Raw genomic sequence first — 15651 nt, 5'->3', positions numbered from 1 at the left:
TTGCATGTGGGTATATAATTTTCCCAACATCATTTATTGAAGATACTATCCTTTCCCCATTGTATTTTCTTGGCTACTTTGTCAAAAATTTTAACCATATATATGTGACTTTATTTATGAACTCTCTCTTCTCTTCCATTGATCTGTGTCTGTTTTTAGGTCAGTCTACATTTGATTACTAGAGTTTTGTAATATAGTTTGAAATTAGAAAGTGTGATACCTCCAGGTTTGCTTCCTTTTTCAAGATTCTTTTGGCCATTTGGGATCTTTGTGGTTCTAAATTTAGGACTTTTTTTTCCCTATTCTGTGAAAAATTCCATTGGAATTTTGATAAGGATTACATTGAATCTGTAGATAGTTTTGTGTAGTATGGACAGTTTTACAACATTAATTCTTCCAATTCACAAAAAGAGTATCTTTTCATTTATTTATGTCTTCAGTTTCTTTTATGAATATTTTATAGTTTTCAGTGTTTAGAACTTTCCCTTCCTTGTTAAGTTTATTCCAAAGTATTTTATTCTTTTTGATGTTATATAAATGGATTTGTTTTCTTAATTTCTCTTTCTGATTGTTAATATTTAGTAACATACCTGAGTTAGTTACAGAATTCATTTATTAACTCTGCTTTCTGGTGGAATCTTTAGATTTTCCCTGTATAAAATGATGTTATCTGCAAACAGAAAATTTCTTTTCTGTTCTGATTTGGGGGTGCCCCCTCAGTCTCCTCAGCCCCCCTCAGCCCCTCTCACCCGTGCCTAATTGCTATGGCTAGCACTTCCAATACCATGTTGAGTAGAAGGGGTGAGAGTTGGCATTCTTGTTTTGTTCCGGTTCTTAGAGAAAAAGCTTTTAGCTTTTCACTATAGTCTATGATGTTAACAGTGGGCTTGTCATATATGGATTTTATTATTTTGAAATACGTTCCTTCTATATCCAATTTGTTGAGAATTTTTAATCATAAAAGGATGTTGATATTTTCAAATGCTTTTTCTACATGTATTTAGATGATCATATGATTTTAATCCTTTGTTAATATGGTGCAGCACATTGATTAATTTGCATATGTTCAACTATCCTTGCATTTTAGGAATAAATCCCATTTGATCATGGTGTATGATCTTTTTAATGTACTATTGCTTATATTTGGGGGGTAATTTTGCATCAGGGTTATTGATCTATAATTTTTTTTTCTTCTAGTGTCCATCTCTGATTTTGGAATCCGTGTAATGCTGGCCTCCTAAAATAGTTTGGAGGTTTTCTCTCCTCTTTAATTTTTTTGGAAGAGTTTGAGAAGGATTTGTATTAATGCATCTTTCAATGTTTGGTAGAGTTCATCAGTGAAGCCTCTGGTCCTGGTGAGCACAAGAAGCCTTTTGTTTCTTGGGAAGTTTTTGATTATTCATTTAATCTCCTTAATTATAATTGGTCTGTTCAGTTTTTTTTGTTGTTGTTGCTTTATGATTCAGTTTTGCTAGGGAGCATGTTTCTAGGAATTACTGATTTCCTCTAGATTATCTGAATTTTTGGCATATAATTACTTGTAATTTCTTTCTTTCTTTCTTTCTTTTTTTTTTTTAAAGATTTTATTTCTTTATTTGACAGAGAGAGAGCACAAATAGGCAGAGCAGCAGGCAGAGGGAGAGGGAGAAGCAGGCTCTCTGCCAAGCAGGGAGCCCGATGTGGGACTTGATCACAGGACCCTGAGATCATGACCTGAGCTGAAGGCAGCCACTTAACTGACTGAGCCACCCCGGTGCCCCTACTTGTAGTAATTTCTTACGATCATTGGAATTTCTGTGTTATCCAGTATAATGTCACCTCTTTTGTTTCCAATGTTGGTCTTCTCTCTCTTTTCTTCAGTTCAGTTTCATATTTTCTATTTCCTTCTGGTCTATTTCATGTATTTTTGCTCTGATCTTTGTTGATTCCTTGCTTTTGCTGACGTTCTTTTTTTTCTGGTTCCCTGAAATGTAAAATCATGTTGTTTGAAATCTTTCCTTTTTTGTAATGTAGGTGTTTATTGCCATAGAAGCCCCTGTTAGAACTGCTTCTAGTACCTCCATAAGTTTTGGTTTGTTGTGTTTCCATTTTCACTTACCTCAAGATTTTTGGGTTTCCATGTTGATTTCTTCTCTGGCCCATTGGGTTTTCAGGAACATGTTTACTCTCCACTTATTACAAATGTAAACTTACTTGGAATTACAGCATAAAGCACAATAACAGCCTACAGAGAGTGTCTCAGATGTTTGCCTTTGTCTAGAGCAATCTTTATTTGCAGTCATTTGCAGTTCAATCTGAGAGTGGCCTGACAGCTAATGGTTTGTTCTCAGCCACATTTTACCCTTTACCAGGCTTGGGGGAGATAGGGCTACCAAGCTTTCTTATTCTCTACAAACTTTCCGTTCTTCCTTTCTACTTTTTGACATTTTTGTGATTTAGGCAGCTGGAGTATAAGTTTTCTTGACCCCTTGCAAATGGCAATCTCATCTCAATCAGAATTGTCAAGTGGATTTCTGAAAGCCACCAGTTAGCCTGATTGGAGAAGAGAGCCCTACCTGCCTGCAGACAACCCTTTGCTGGGTATTTCCCAAATCTAGGACATTTCCTGCTTGAGTACCTACTTGAATCACAGAATACACTCAATCTAACTTCAGCATCTTTCACTTCGATGAAGCTGGAACGAATTATCAGAAAGAAACATTCTCTATTGAATTTAGGAATTTTCAATTACTGAAGTTTCCTTTCAGAATAGAAATGTACTTTTTTTTTTGTTTTTTTGTTTTGTTTTGTTTTTTAAAGATTTTATTTATTTATTTGATAGAGATCACAAGTAGGCAGAGAGGCAGGCAGAGAGAGAGAGGAGGAAGCAGGCTCCCTGCTGAGAAGAGAGCCCAATGCAGGCTGGATCCCCGGACTCTGGGATCATGACCTAAGCTGAAGGCAGAGGCTTTAACCCACTGAGCCACCCAGGCGCCCCCAGAAATGTACTTTTTTTTTTTAAAAATGTCTTTTCAGTGTAACAGAATTCATTGTTTATGCACCACACCCAGTGCTCCATGCAATACGTGCCCTCCTTAATACCCACCACCAGGCTCACCCAATCCCCCACCCGCCTTCCCCTCCCAAACCCTCAGTTTGTTTCTCAGAGTCCAGTCTCTCATGGTTTGTTTCCCCCTCTGATTTCCCCCAACATCTCCCAATGTCCTCTGTGTTATTCCTTATGCTCCACAAGTAAGTGAAACCATATGATAATTGACTCTCTCTGCTTGACTTATTTCACTCAGCATAATCTCCTCCAGTCCCGTCCATGTTGATACAAAAGTTGGGTATTCATCCTTTCTGATGGAGGCATAATACTCCATTGTATATATGGACCATATTTTCTTTATCCATTTATATGTTGAAGGGCATCTTGGTTCCACAGTTTGGCAACCATGGTTATTGCTGCTATGAACACTGGGGTACAGATGGCCCTTCTTTTCACTACATCTGTATCTTTGGGGTAAATACCCAGTAGTGCAACTTCAGGGTCATAGAGAAGCTCTATTTTTAATTTCTTAAGGAATCTCCACGCTCTTTCCCAAAGTGGCTGCACCAACTTGCATTCCCACCAACAGTGTAAGAGGATTCCCCCTTCTCCACATCCTCTCCAACACATGTTGTTTCCTGTCTTGCTAATTTTGGCCATTCTAATCGGTGTAAAGTGGTATCTCAATGTGGTTTTGATTTGAATCTCCCTGATGGCTAATGGTGATGAACATTTTTTCATGTGTCTGTTAGCCAATTGTATTTATTTTCTATTTATCCTAACTCTTCTTTGGTCATTGTTTCCCTTTCTTTGGCTTAATTGAAGGGTTTTTTTTTCCCTCTGTATTTATGAGTCCACTTCTGGTTGTTTATTCATTTGGTTTTTTAGATTCCACATATAAGTGAAAGCATATAATTTTTTTTAACATCGACTGTATTATTAGCCCCAAGGGTACAGGTCTGTGAATCATGGGACTTGCATTCCCACCAATGGTGTAAGAGGGTTCCCCTTTCTCCACATCCTCTCCAACACACATTGTTTCCTGTCTTGCTAATTTTGGCCATTCTAACTGGTGTAAGGTGGTATCTCAATGTGGTTTTAATTTGAATCTCCCTGATGGCTAGTGATGATGAACAAAAATAACCACGCAGAGATAAAAAATCATGTAGCCCCCTCACAATAAAAAGTACATTTCTGTCTTCAGACAGAAATTGTGAGGGGCTACATGATTTTTTATCTCTGCGTGGTTATTTTTGTTCAAAGTTTGACTCTTGAAAATAGTCCTGTGCTAATATTTATGTAGAAGTGGCAGGCTATTAGACAGAAAATCTAAGAGGTAATTTAAAATGCACTTTGGAGTATGTTACATTCAAATTTTCCAGGAGAGTAATGTGTTTTATTAAGCCAGATACACAAAATTTTATATATTCCTTAATATGTGAATTATTTTTATCAGTAATATTTATAGTATTATGGAGCTTACTCACCAAAGATAAATCTCAATAGGTGCTACCAGAAATGAGCAATGATCTTTGAATCCAATGCTCATGGGTTTGAAGTCTCTAGTCTCCAGGTATGGGACATTTGGCTTTCTACCAGCAACAGAATCTGGGAATTTCCCACATTTTTGCATTAAATGAAACTTGTCTAATTTGCCTTCTATTTAGCAATTTAGTTACCTGCCTCTAGATACTTTTCAGAGTATAGAAAGATAAAGATATAGATAGAGTATAGAGATAGACTACTTTTAGCAACGAACAGAGAAATTCCATTCATTTCTTGAATGCCTGTATTCTGTGGGTACTGTGTGTCACAGGAATTTTAAAAATAAGTAAGCTGTGGTCTCTGTTCTTTAGGGAGTTACAATTCAGTAGTAGGGACAGGGAAGGCATAAATAGCTTGAATACTAGGTAGCTCTAACCAGTGTCATAATTGGGATGTTGTGAAAATATCAGAGTATGAGAGATTAATGGTTTTAGAATACAAAAACTTCCTTTTTCCTGTTTTCTTCCAGAATTTTCCTTAAGCTAACACTTCTGGCCTCTCTCCCCATCAAGTAAGGAGAAGTGATGTTGCTCAGATCTATTCTCTTCAATCTATCAATATCAGTAGTAGAGGAAACAAAACATGTTTGCCTCAGTGGGAAGCTTAACTCTAACATTTGTTTCAATAGGCCTCTTTTACCCTTATACTTATGCCTTGTTCTTCAACAATGGTAATAAGTTAATCATAATGTTGGCGGAGATCAGAATGTGTGGTATAAAAACATGTAAAAACACTGTATTTGAAACAGTTTATTTGTAGAGAAATGCTAAGTCCCTTCTCATTTTATTGATTAATTACTTGAATTCTGTACTATATTAGTCAGATTTTTGCTGATGTGATGTTGCATAATGAATAACTCCAAAATTAGTGGTTTATGATAATAAATATTACTACTTGTAAGTCTAATGACTGGGTGGCCATGCTCTGCTGGGCTTTGCTAGGCTTGGCATATCTTTCATTCTGGAATCTTCTCTGGCCTGAGTTGTTCTCACAGTAGAGAACTCACACAGAGTGCAAAAGGGGCAAACCAAAGTTTGGTTTGGTAGGTGTAATATCACCTACAGTTTCTGCTCAGAGCTGGCATATTGTCATCTCTGCTCACATTTGATTGGTTAAGGCAAGTTACATGACCAAATCCAAAGCCAGTGGGGCAAGGAAGTATACTCACAGTGAATCATGACAAAGATTAGGACAAAAGAAAGGGTTGTGATAGAATTTCCCTCATATACCCCTGGCTTTCACTTAGTTTCTTGTATATAGAATCTTTAGCTACTTCATTGTATTTGCATTGTCTAACTTATTTATTCCATTCTGTCTTTGATGAAACTATGAAGACACTCACAAATCTTTGATTAGTCTTCTGCCATGAAGTTCCATTGAAAACACTTCTAGTGAATATTACCACCCAAACCACCCATGTGAATTAATATCTTATTCATATCTTATTAATATCTTATTCATAAAACTTAAGAGAATCCATTCTTGATGAACAAGGGTCATAATAACTATTCTGTTTGTGGTGAGCAGAATGTGGAGTCCCTCCATGATCCCTGCCTACTGATTCTGACTCTCGTGGTCCCCTCTTCTTGAGGGTAGATAGAACTTGTGACTTTCTTGTAACAAATAGAATATGACAAGTGTGCTGGGATATATGTGATTATATGTAAGTGATTAGGTTATATAATATTATAAATCCTATCTTCCAAGGAGATTCTCTCCTGCTGGCTTTGAGGAAAGATATAGCTATGTTGGAAAGACCCACATGGCGAAGAGCTAAGTGTGGCTTCCAACCAAAAGCAAGAAATTGAGGTTCTCAGTCCTGTAGCTCTCTAGAAATCACATGCTGGTAAACAGTCATTTGGGCTTGGAAGTAAATCCTTCCCCAGTTGGGACTAAGATGAGACCGCAGCCCCAGCTCACATTTGGGTTGGAACCTTCTGAAATCATGAATCAGAGGACACAGCTAATCCTTTTACATATCTTGGTCCATAGAAACTGAAATAATGTATATTTTTTAATGTATTGTTAGACATCTTTAGTAAAATTTTTAATCTTTTATCCATTTCATAGTATCAAGGATAAAGTGTCTTTATGAGTTTCTATTGCCTGCTAATTGTGTGTGTTTCATTCTGGTTTCCTATTTTGTTAGAGTTGGCTTTGTTTATGTATTAACATCAAGAATTTTGGGTGGTAAACTCTGTGTAAGTAGATTTTATTAAATCCATTTATCTCATATACTTGTGTGTTTATAGAAAATTAAAAATGCATACTTGCTTGTTAATATTTATTAAACCTCTACAATGTGTTTGGCACAATCCTACATGATGGAGATACAAAACAAGAGACTGAAATGGTCCCTGCCTTCATGAAGCTTTCCTTTTATTGGAAGAATCAGAATAACTAAATACAGTTTCTAAATTACATATTTGAATAACTGTGAGGAGAAAATAAATAAGTTACTATAATCTAGGAATAATTAGATCTATTGTATTCTAGCAAAGCCTTTTGAGGAGTTAGCATTTAAACAGATTTAAAAGATAAGGTGTGGGGAATGTGGGTGGCTCAGTTGGTTAAGTATCTAACTCTCTTGGTCTTGGTTCAGGTCATGACCTCAGGATCCCGAGATCAGGTCTTTTGATGGGCTCCACACTCAGTCTGGGGTCTGCTTGTCCCTCTCCCTCGGTTCCTCCTGCTGCACTCTCTCACTCTCCCTTTCTCTCTTTGGAATAAATAAATAAAATCTTAAAAAAAAAGATGAGAAGGTATATATTCTCATCAATTTAGAACTGGATGAGTTCTGTTAGTGCAGAATTGCATTTGCTTGTGTGTGTGTGTGTGTGTGTGTGTGTGTGTGTGTGTGTAGAGGTAACATGGGTGGGATAGGAACTGGGTTCAGAAGTGCAAACAAAAATTTGATTTCAGGAGATTGAAAGAAAATAAAAGAAGTAACAAGTAACAAAAAGTGTATATATTTGGAATATAATCTTGTGATAACCTGTGTAGGAATTGTATGGTATAATACTATGTCAGCAATTCTTAGGATAAGAAAAAAAGATACTTAAAATCACAAAAAGCTAGATACTGAGTCCTATTTAGTATATGTTGATCATATACATGCTTATTATTGAGAGCAGAGTCAAGACCTTGCTGAAACTGTTTTGTATATCCATCTCCGTCTGCATCTCTTAATTTCCTTTTTCTCTGCAATTGTTCTGCTGGGTTTTATTAAGTCACAGATATTTCACCCCAGTATGAATCTAAATCTTTTGCTTCTGTCACTTCTGTACACACTCTGAATTTCAGAGCAGGTCAGTATTCTGGGAATGCCAAGAAGGAAATAAAGTTTTCTTTTACTTTGGCTTAAACTTTTTTCTTTCCGGTTAGTTTCCTGAGTGTTTCTCAAGCATTTTCTCTTGATGGCAAAAGTCTGTCTCCCAAAAGCATGTTTGGAACTAAAAGTGCATCTGTCTTGAGAGGCTGGCGTCATCGCAAGTATAAATGTGTGTTTTGTGAACATTAGCAACTGTTGAGGGAGACAAATAATGGAGATGTGGCTATGAATTCTGTGTGTTTGTGTGTATATGGGAGATGGAAAGTAGTGGGGAGCCGAGAAAGAGATTAAGGAGGGAATCAGGAGGAAGAGGCAGAAGAGAAGTAAGGAGAGAAAAAGGACATTGTTTGAGATAGTTGATAAACAAAAAAGGGTTCTTGAGACAGCTGATAAACAGAAATCAGTTTGACCTGAAGCAGGTGCCAGGGTTACAAAGACAATCACACTAGGACTGTGTTTACTGACTAGACAGGAAATGATGGAAAAAGGGGAGCAGCCACTTAAGGAAATCTTTTCAGACAAACAGGAAGGTACCAGAGAAGAAAACTGTGAATGAGACAAGAATCTAACTAGTCCCCCTTTTCTGGGCTATGTTCTAGAAGCCTCTGAGAGGCTGATTCAAAATCCTTGTGGCAAGATAGTGGTTTTAATGAGTCAAAAGCCAACTTTTTCAGGACTAGGATCTAGATAAGTAGATAGATACCCGGAGTGTTTTGTTTATTTGTTTGTTTGTTTATTTATTTAAATTCCAGTGTAGTTAACATATGGTGTTATATTAGATTCAGGTATACAATATAGTCATTCAATAATTCTAATCATCATTACTCAGTGCTCATAATAATAAGCATACTCTTAATCCCCTTCACCTATTTCACCCCCCAATATGCTTTTTTAAAATTTTTTAAAATTTTATTTTCCAATATGCTTTATTGTAAATGAGTACCCTTAGTTAAAGGTATTTTTTTTCAACAAGAATATATTTGTTTTTTAAATAGATTTTATTTGACAGAGATCACAAGTAGGCAGAGAGGCAGGCAGAGAGAGAGAGGAAGGGAAGAGGCTCGCTGCTGAGCAGAGAGCCCTATGTGGGGCTCAATCCCAGGACCCTGGGATCATGACCTGAGCCGAAGGCAGAGGCTTTAACCCACTGAGCCTCCCAGGCACCCCAAGAACATTTTTTATTTGAAGCATACTTCAGAATACATGGTTCTAAAGGATATAAAACATTCCATCTAAGAAAAATGGGATATACATTTTCTTCAAGTATACATAGAAGGATCCCCTGGTTAAATCACATAAAAAGAGACATAACAAATACTACAAATTTCAGAAGACCAAAATCATGCCAAGTGCATTTTCCAACTGTAATGGTACAAAACTAAAGATCACTAATAAAACAAAGCTGGAAAATTTATAATATAAATATTAAGTATTTAATATGTAAATATTAAATAACACCTTACTGAATGAGCAATGGGCCAAATAAGAAATCAAAATATGTCTCAAACAAAAACTAAAAATATACCAGAACTTGTGGAATTCAGGAAAGCAGGCCTTAGAGTGAAATTTATGCTATAAATATTTAAGTTTGTTGTTATGAACCAACTTTCTTAACATTAAAACACAAGGAACTAGAAAAAGAAGAAACTTAGCTGAAAATTAGTAGAGGAAGGAAATAAGAAAGAAAAATCAGAAATAGATGTCAGAATAAACAATAACATAACATTCCATAAAATGACCAGTTTAAAAAAAAAGTTGGGTGCATTAAGAAAGAAGACTCAAAAAGCCCAAATTGATAAAATTATTAATGAAAAGGGAGAGATCACAACTAACACCAAGGAAGTAGAAACAATCATCAGAAGTTATTATCAACAGTTATATGCCAATAAGCTTAGCAACCTAGATGAAATGGATGCATTCCTGGAAAACTATAAACTCCCAAAATTGAACCAGGAAGAAATCTACAACCTGAATAGACCAATATGTAGTAGCGGGATTGAAGGAGTGATCAAAAACCTCCCAAAAAACAAGAGCCCAGGATCTGACGGATTCCCTAGAGAATTCTATGAAATTTTCAAAGAAGAAATAACACCTATTCTCCTGAAGCTATTTCAAAAAATTGAAGCAGAAGGAAAACTTCCAGACTCTTTCTATGTAGCCAGCATTACTCTGATCCCCAAACCAGGCAAAGACCCTACCAAAAAGGAGAATTTTAGACCAATATCACTGATGACTATGGATGCTAAGATTCTCAACAAGATCCTAGCAAAAAGGATCCAACAGCACATTAAAAAGATTATCCACCATGACCAGGTGGGATTCATCCCTGGGCTACAAGGATGGTTCAACATCAACACTGGATAATTCCTAAAAACACACATTACCATGAATCTTGAATCCGAAAGATAGGAGATCTTCTTAGACCAATAATAAGAATGAAAATTGAAGCAGGAATCAAAACTATTGCCTCACACAAAAGCCCAAGACCACATGGTTTCATTACTGAATTCTATCAAATATTTAAAAAGGTAATTAAGGAAAAACTTTATCAATATCTTACAAATAATGGAAGAGGGGGAACATATCAAAATCATTCCATGAAGCCAGTATTACTCTGATACCAAAGCGGGATTAAACAACACAAGAACAAAAAAGTCTAGTTTGTCCAATATTAAGTATTGCTACTCCGACTTTCTTTTCACATGTTTTAAAAAAATTTTTAAATTATTTTTTATTTTAATTATTTTATATTTAATTATTTTTAATTACTTTATTTTTTATTTTTTATTTTTAATTTCAGCATAACAATATTCATTATTTTTGCACCACACCCAGTACTCCATGCAATATGTGCCCTCCATAATACCCACCACCAGGCTCCCCCAACCTCCCACCCGCCCACCCCTTCAAAACCCTCAGATTGTTTTTCAGAGTCCATAGTCTTTCATGGTTCACCTCCCCTTCCAATTGCCCTCAACTCCCTTCTCCTCACATGTTGTGTTAAGGTGCAGTAGGAAAGAAGGATTACTTGGGAATTGATCCCCAAAGGTATTTGTCTTCCTAGTACCAGAGAATTTGAACACTTGAACTGATGTCACCAGCAAGATGTGGCAAGAGTGGAAGTTGAAATGGGGCACAATAGAAGCCTGATGAATATGTTAAAGGGTGTTCGTGCAGCTAAAAGGTCACTGTATTTATAAATTCCTAGTGATTCCAGAGGAAGCAAAAGGACAAGGCAATAGCCCTATTATCCTACATGGTGTTGGCAAAAGAAAAATGTTTATCACTGCTGGAACTCCTGGGAGGCATCTATTCAACTTCCTATTCTTCTCGCCCCTACTTCTTATGTCAGACACCTTTTCAGCCCTTTTTCTTGAATATTTGACACGGTAGTTCTTTAAACTTTTTTTTTTTTTAACTTGTTTTTTAAGTGGCGCCTGGATGGCTCAATCAGTTGAGTGTCTGCCTTTGGCTTGGGTCATGATCCCAGGGTCCTGGGATTGAGCCTGGCATTGGGCTCCCTGCTCAGTGGGGAGCCTCCTCTGCTTGTTACTCCCCATGCTGGTGTGCTCTCTCTCTCTCTGTCAAGTGAATAAATAAAATCTTAAAAAAATGTTTTTCAAGACATACCACCTCTAGTCTAAAACATTTCTCATTTCTCCTTTAACTTACAATGACGTCGGAGCTTTAAAAACCAAACCTATATTATCCTCAAACTCAACACACACAAAATAAATATTGTTATTCAATTCAACCATAATTTATTGAGCATCCAGGGACTAGTTGTGCTAAATGTGGGGAGGAAGAGATAAGGATGCTCCTTCAGATGCTGGCACACCAGCAGGTTAGTGGGAGTAGATTTGCATTGAGTAAGTAGACCTACACAGTATTCTACACACTTTGGCTCAGGTGGACTGCAACGGACAGTTCTGGGGGTGTTTGGAGTGCTGAACTGGGGTTACATTTCAGTTGGTTAGAAGATGGCTGGGAGCTCCCTGAGTGACAGAAGATGAGGGAAGGGCTGAGGAGGGCTTTTAGGGGGAAGAGAATTAAGGGAACAGCATGGTGTGTCTTAGAAATGGATGGAAGGGTATGGCTAAAGCATACAGGGTAGGTTTAGGGGAGTACGGAGGGGTATGGATTAAAAGAGAAGAGCCAGTTCCTGGGGGTCTGGTGTGCTGGGTGAGGTTTGGTACATTGGGCAATGTTCTATATCTACATGTAAAAAGATTTTATATAATATGTATATATAAAATCTGATTTCATATAATATGTAAAAGCTGATTTTATATAGAATGTATATAGTATGTATATAGTATGTATATATACATATGTATGTATATAGTATGTATATATACATATATATGTATATAGTATGTATGTATACAGTATGTATATATATATAGTATGTATATATACATACTATATAAAATCAGCTATATTTGTGTCCAGTGCTTTTCTTCTTTTATTAAAAAAAAGTCTTGGCTATCTTTACATATTAGTACACAAAGAGCTTCCTCCTCCTCCTTTTTTTTTTTTTTTTAAGTTACTGTGCAGTATTCCACTGAATGAATGTATGATAATAGCTAACTTCATATTGCTGGAAACTTAGGTAGTGTCTGATCTTTTCCACTGCAAAAGTGCCACAATGAATAACCAACCATGTACATGTGTCATTTTTACAATCTGCTGATATGTCTGCATGATAAATTCCTAAAAGTGGAATTGCTACATCAGATATGTGCATTTGTAATTTTTTTCCCTAAGATTTTATTTATTTGACAGACAACTCACAAGAGAGGCAGACGGGGGGTGGGGGGATGCAGGCTCCTGGCCGAGCAGAGAGCCCGATGTGGGGCTCGACCTCAGGACCCTGAGATCATGACCTGAGCTGAAGGCAGAGGCATTAACCCACTGAGCCACTTAGGTGCCCCTATGCATTTGTAATTTTAATAGATATTGCCAAATTGCCTCTGTATGAGTTGTTCCAATTTGCATTCACACCAGCAACATATAAGAGTTCATCTTTTCTCCACTGCTTTGCCAAAAAAAATTGTGTCCAAATTTTCAAAACGTTGCCAACTGCATAAATTCAAGAGTATATTTTAATTTGCATTTTTCTTATTATGAATATGATTGAGGGTATTTCCTATATTTAAGAGCCATTTGTATTTCTTTTTCTGTGAACTATTTATTCACTTCTTTTGCCTTTTATATCAATTTTTTATTGGTTGTAGGAATTCATTATTAATTAAATTAATACATAAATTTCTGGACATTACTATTTATTTTTTGACTTTGCTTATGGTGTTTCTGCTTTGCACAAAATTTAATATAAAAGTAGCCGAAGATAATCAGTTGTTTAAAAATTGTTTTTAAGTTTTATAAAGTATAATAGTTATAAAGGTCTCTGTTATTCTGAAGTTGTAAAAAAAAATTCTGTTTTCTCACTAATACTTCATGGTTTTCTTCTTTCAGTTTAATTCTAATTTTTTTTTTAAGTTTTAAAGGTATTTGGAAGTTTTCTTGATACAAAGTTGTCCTGGGTAGAGAATTAGCCTAGACCAGGAAAATAAGTAATTGAGAGTGAAAAATTCTCACTCATCTGAAGATGTTCTTTTATCCTAAAAGAGTAGAGTGATTGCAAAAACTTCTCAAGTGGAAGGTAGTTGCCATGATTTCAACACTCCAAAATACTAGAAGCAATTTCATTTCTATACTTTGTTATTTACTCCAGCAGTGTATTAAATATAACTTAGGTAAAGAAGGGTCTTTCCTTATATTAGCTTAGAGGCAGAAAAAAAGAATTCTGACCAGGGGTTAAGTATGGAATAGAACAACAGAAAGTTAAAGACCTTTAAAATATTGTGAGGCCTGGACCAGAATTTTGAAGACAAATGACATAGTAGCATTTTATTTATTCATTTATTATTTATTTATTATTCATTTATTTATTTATTTAAGATGTTTGTCGTCAGCGGTGGTGAGTGAGGGCAAGAACAGAAACACGTTAGGAGGAGAGGGAGCGGGAGCGGGAGCGGGAGTGGGAGCGAGAGAATCCCAGGGAGACTGCCAGCTAATAACTAATGACTTTAAAATAGCCCTTGAATTCATTAAAATAGCCATTGAATTCATGTTTTGTCATCAGTTGGCTTCAGTCAGGCCAGGTTTTGCTGCCAAATGAGTTTGTAAAAAAATTTGTTTCCATAGATCTTGGATATCAGCCCTTTGTCTGTAGTGTCATTTGCAAATATCTTCTCCCATTTCCTGGGTTGCCTCTTTGTTTTGTTGACTGTTTCCTTTGCTATGCAGAAGCTTTTGATCTTGATGAAGTCCCAAAAGTTCATTTTCACTTTTGTTTCCTTTGCTTTTGGAAACATGTCTTGAAAGAAGTTGCCATGGTCGATGTTGAAGAGGTTACTGCCTATGTTCTCCTCTAGGATTTTGATAGACTCCTGTCTCACATTGAGGATTTTTATCCATTTCGAGTTTATCTTTGTGTATGGTGTAAGAGAATGGTCGAGGGTCGAGTTTCATTCTTCTACACATAGCTGTCCAATTTTCCCAGCACCATTTATTGAAGAGACTGTCTTTTTTCCACTGTTTTATTTTTTCCTGCTTTGTTGAAGATTAGTTGAGCATAGAGTTGTGGGTCTATATCTGGGCTCTCTACTTTGTTCCACAAGTCTGTGTGTCTGTTTTTCTGCCAGTATGATGCTGTCTTGATGATCACTGCTTTGTAGTAAAACTTGAAATCAAGCAATGTGATGCCCCAGTTTTGTCTTTCTTTTTCAACATTTCCCAACGATACAGATATAGTAAAAATAAGGGCCATCTGTACCCCCGATGTTCATAGCAGCAATGGCCACAGTCACCAAATTGTGGAAAGAGCCAAGATGCCCTTCAGCAGATAAATGGATAAAGAAGATATGTTCCATATATACAATGGAATATTACACCTCCGTCAGAAAGGATGAATACCCAACTTCTGTATCAACATGGATGGGACTGAAAGAGATTATGCTGAGTGAAATACGTCAAGGGGAGAGAGTCAATTATCATATGGTTTCACTTACTTGTGGAGCATAAGGAATAACACGGAGAACACTGGGAGAAGGAGAGGAGAAGTGAGTTGGGGAAATCAGAGCGGAAAATAAACCATGAGAGACTGTGAATTCTGAGAAACAAACTGAGGGTTTTGGAGGGGAGCAGGGGTGAGGGGTTGGGTGAGCCTGGTGGTGGGTGTTAAAGAGGGCAGGCATTGCATGGAACACTGGGTGTGGTACATAAACAGTGAATCTTGGAACACTGAAAAAAATAATTTAAAAATTTGTTTCCAGGACTTTCTGAATTCTGTCTTCAGAATTTCAGTTAAGAGATTGTGGACTTGCATTTTGCAAATCATCTGAGTTGTTTCTCTGCAATGATTTTCCCTGTATTTTTCATTATCAGAAGAGGATAGTTCTCTGTGGCAAGGGTGGAAGAGGTTATACTCTTTGGAAAATGACTACAAGAGTAGAAAAGAAGACTTATGTTTCAAATATGTCTTTACATATAGTCTCACTTGATGGAATACCATGAACAAAATCTTCCCGTCTAATGTGTTTGTATATGGACCACGCTCAGATAAAACCAAAAGTCATTTTTCTCCATATATTTCAGAGTTTCCTGATCACTTCTCTTGTGGCTTGTTGCTAATATTCTACTGGCTAAATAATTCTGCATATGTGTTTACACTGTGCATAGC

Source organism: Mustela erminea, chromosome 15 (genome assembly GCF_009829155.1).
Source record: "Mustela erminea isolate mMusErm1 chromosome 15, mMusErm1.Pri, whole genome shotgun sequence".
In the NCBI taxonomy this organism is placed as follows: domain Eukaryota; kingdom Metazoa; phylum Chordata; class Mammalia; order Carnivora; family Mustelidae; genus Mustela; species Mustela erminea.
Note: the sequence above shows the minus strand (reverse complement) of the source record.